The following is a 4300-nucleotide window of genomic DNA, read 5'->3' as shown; positions in this document are numbered from 1 at the left end:
TGGAAACATTCAGTCAGTGTTTGTTGATGGGGAAAGGATGGCATCATCTTTAAGCAAATATCCTCACCAAGACGTTTGGAAAAATACATTTCTTTAATTCTCTGAAACATCATATTTTACTCATGAGAAAATGGTCACAGCTCCTTAAGAAATTGGTCAATGGGATTTGTTAGGCTCCTCTTTGTTTCAAAACAAAACAAAGGAACACAACTAGGAACTGTTGAAGAACTCTATCTTTGTGGTTTACTGCGTAGCTTAATACTTTTAAAAAATACTGTTGGTGGGATGATGGACATGAATTAGAAAGTGAATTAAGCTGAGGTTCCTGGTGGCTCAAATTTATTACTCCAAAAAAAGAAAGAAAGGAAGGAAGGAAAGAAGGAAGGAAGGAAGGAAAGAAGGAAGGAAGAAAAAGGCTGTTTACTATCTTCTTAGATACATGTGGGTGGGTTTAGAACTGTTCCTAGGCTAAAATGTGTTCCCCTCTCCCAAGTAGGAAATTTTGTAGCCAAGAACAAAGTTGTACACAGAGGTCTGTGGCTAGATGTGCATTTCCAGTGTTTGCAGCATCCAGTTTTATGCCCTGAAAATAAATTCACTGTGTGGAATTATCAATTAAACTTACAGTTTAACTTCTTTTTAGAAATCTCCAAACAGAAACTTCAATAAATATCTAACACAGAAGCCATGGAGAGAGGCACAAAATGCTCTCTTAGGGAAGCACATAAACTCGTCTAAGCCTTGGGAGAGGTTATTTGCTAAATGTCTAAAGGAGTTAATGATCTTCCAGAAGGGAATAAAGATCAAACCCGGTGTCCTCCACAGCCCTAATGGCTCAGTACACTAAATCTTTTACTCTTCCCTAAGTGACTTCAGTCTCTTTCTTGCCCTTCTGAAAGCAAAACCCCACTCCTTTATATTCAAAGCGGGAAACTACTTTAAAATTGCATTAAAACCATATGCTGCCCAGGAAATTCAATGTTAGCAGGCAGTAAATTACACATTTAATCTGTGTGTTGTTCCTCGGTGTTGCTACAAACAGATTACAGTACCTGGTACCATTTAGTGGCTAGAAACCCAGTCTGTGCCATTTGGAAAACATGTGTTGCTCTCATGGTGGGTTTTAGTTCAGTCTTCCACTTGGCACCTGCAAGCTGGTCTAGATCATTACAAATCATTATATATAAGTCTGAACAATAAGCACTTGAGTGAAAATAATTTATATACTGCACATCCTTCCATTTTGCAAGACAAAATAAAGGATGTTTTGTCAGCCTTATTCCCACTTCCCATTAATGGTGTGTATATAAATAAGCTGGGTTATCTTTTTTCCTTGTGAGAAACGCTGTTTTTTATCTAACAGTTTTCCTCCTAGAGTAGCTCAGAACTCCACTACTCTCAATTAGGACACTTTATCTTAAAGCTTCATAATCTTATGAGACTATAATTGGAAAGTTTATTGAGAGAGTGAGTGAGAGAGAGAGAGAGAGAGAGAGAGAGAGAGAGAGAGAGAGAGAGAGAGAGAGAGAGGATGGTGTTGTGGAGGGTCTGCTTTGTAAGCCTGGCAGCTGAGATAGAAGAGGGGAATGAGAAGGCTGCAGGAGAATTATGCCATCACAGCTAGCCAGACTCCACTTGACAGAGCCGTTTAATATTTTGACAAGACAAAATATAAAGCAACATTTTATTCTGTAGAGACTTCACTAGACACAAGCATGGAAGTGCTTGTGATCAATAAAGTTTGCGGTAGAGAGTGATTTATTTACTGTGGGGTATTATGTAGAGAAAGAGCTGTGATATTTCCACAGGCTTTGACGGCATAATGGGCCCCTCTCAATCCTTACACGGAAGGGTTAGATTGTCATGGTTGCTCAGGCAGTATTCAAACGTTATCTGATCAGCCTTAAAGACTTCAGAACGAGACACATGATTAGTTACCCTAAACGATCCTCATCATGCAGAAATTGATGATTTAATATAGTCAATGACAGACGATTCCATTTGTACTAGATAAAGTGTCTGCGGTTTGTATCAATCATAATAGAGTTATTATTGAACATAAAAGAAAAGCATGTTTAATATCATTAATTCCAGATATGTCGTGTTCCACATCTGGCATTCATCCATAGACCAGAAGCACTCCAGGCTATCTCTCCTGCCTCTGTGCTGGCAACTCCAGTGTGTTTTGTAATTTCAAAATGTTTTTCAGCACCTCCAGCTAGACGCAATAACAGTTTACAGATTACCTGTGTCATCACATTTTGACAAACTTCTCAATCTGATGTGACCTTCATCTTTAGCCATCTGCTTGCCTTTGTTTCTGCTCTCTCTCTCTCTCTCTCTCTCTCTCTCTCTCTCTCTCTCTCTTGCTTTATAAACCTCTGCAGCTTAAAGCTGTAGTACTTGGTTCTGTACGCTGTACTTCTAGGTCAATGCTTCACCTGTGTAAATCTACAAACACTGACTGCAATGTAAAGATGGTGCCCTTGGTTCAGGCCCCCAGGGTTCTAACCTTCCCTCACCCCCTTAGTTATATTTTTCATCATTCACGTCAAGTTTATTTTGATTGAATGGAGGGGAAAGCATACTATCAGAAAAAAATAAATAAATAAGGAAGCCCATGTGAGGATTGGGATGAAGAAAGAGGGAGAAGAGAAAAGCCAGAAAGACTGAGAACTTGGAAAATTCAGGAAAAGGTGTAATTTGTGCAGTCATCTCACCTGAAAATTACGAAACAATGGGAGAAGAACATAAATAATGAAGGAAGGAGAAACAAACTTTGGGGGGTACACATTTTAACCACCTGAGGCGAATACTGTTTTCAGTATTTTAAAACTCTATTTTCCAAGCAACATTGTGAAACTGCAAAAACTGCTTAAGTCTAAAATATGGGCATTAACTTTTATGAAGGAAAAATATGTCTTAGAAGAAAAATGCTTTAAATTAAGTTATTCTTGTTCACATACGTTTCTATAGCATTTGGCTCATAAAAAGGCTCTTAAGATTTCTTAACCATCAAATTCATGCACCATGTTGTAGATTATTATTCTGAAAGGAATTAAGAGAAGTTACTGCTAAGTACACAAATTGAAGAATTAAGAACATGGTTGAAATGGCTAACCTTGGAATTATGCACACAGTCAAAGTCTCCATCATCAGAGGTTTTAGATACAAATGACATGTGAAGAAAAGCTTGTGATCACTCTTGGGTCCAAATAAATGCTGCATAGACACTGACAATAGTTTGCTCACGTTGTGTGTGGTGGATTAGGGTAAAGGAGATTTATATTTATATCTATATTTATATTTATAATTTCAAGGCCAATTTTTCAACTTTGGGTCTCATCACCTCATCAGATCAGTTTAGTTACCACAGCATCAACAAAGTTAGTTTCAACAGACAAAGCCCTAATTTTTCATATAATGTGACTTTGTGGTGATTTTAGGAATGATGTACAAATTATGGGAACAATGACATAACTCTATAAATCTATTTTAAAATATTGATAACATGTAAGAGGAACAGGTGTACAGGAATCACTTGTTAGATTGGTCAAATCAGATTTATTAATACATACTTAAGAATGTATGTATTCGGGTTGACATTCAGCTGGCGGTGCGAGGAGACACCTTCCACCCTACACCATGGCCAAGTTCGTCTGTAACTTCGCGGAGAAGGCCCCGGCGCTAGTAAGCGCTGCCGTGACTTACTCCAAGCCTCGATTGGCCACATTTTGGTACTATGCCAGGATTGAACTGGTTCCCCCAACCCCTGCTGAACTCCCTGCAGCTATTCAGAATGCAAAAAAAAAAAAAAAATTCAAAGTGCTAAAACTGGTAGCTTCAAACAGCTTACAGTTAAGGAAGCTGTGCTAAATGGTTTGGTCGCTACAGAGGTGTGGATGTGGTTTTATATCGGAGAGATCATAGGTAAACGTGGCATCGTTGGCTATGATGTTTGAAGACTGATCTTTAACATCTGATTTCATTTGAGTATTTACTTGAATGTTCTTGAACCACATGTAATGAGACTGCTAATATTCATTTTTCAAAGTGAGCCTTGTATGTCTGTCTCTAACAAAGGGTACATTTGGGAGTCATTTATTTTATTTTTTGTAGTATTTTGTAATTATATCATTTGCACATTCCCTTCCTTTCCTCCAAACCAACTCATTCACAGACTCTTTTTCTCAAATTCATTGCCACTATTCCAATAATTTTGTTATACATAAGATACACATTTTTATATATTTATATATTTAGGAATGTATCCATATATATATATATATATATATACATA

General features: G+C 37.5%; 1 pseudogene; it reads left to right on the top strand.

The window, feature by feature from the left end:
• The first annotated feature begins 3616 nt into the window (after positions 1-3616).
• LOC127222103 (ATP synthase subunit g, mitochondrial-like) lies at positions 3617-4026 on the top strand (annotated as a pseudogene).
• Positions 4027-4300: the final 274 nt, after the last annotated feature.

The sequence above is a fragment of the Phodopus roborovskii genome, unplaced genomic scaffold (genome assembly GCF_943737965.1).
Source record: "Phodopus roborovskii unplaced genomic scaffold, PHOROB, whole genome shotgun sequence".
NCBI classification, from domain to species: Eukaryota; Metazoa; Chordata; class Mammalia; order Rodentia; family Cricetidae; genus Phodopus; species Phodopus roborovskii.
Note: the sequence above shows the minus strand (reverse complement) of the source record. Positions and strands in the feature narration are given on the sequence as shown.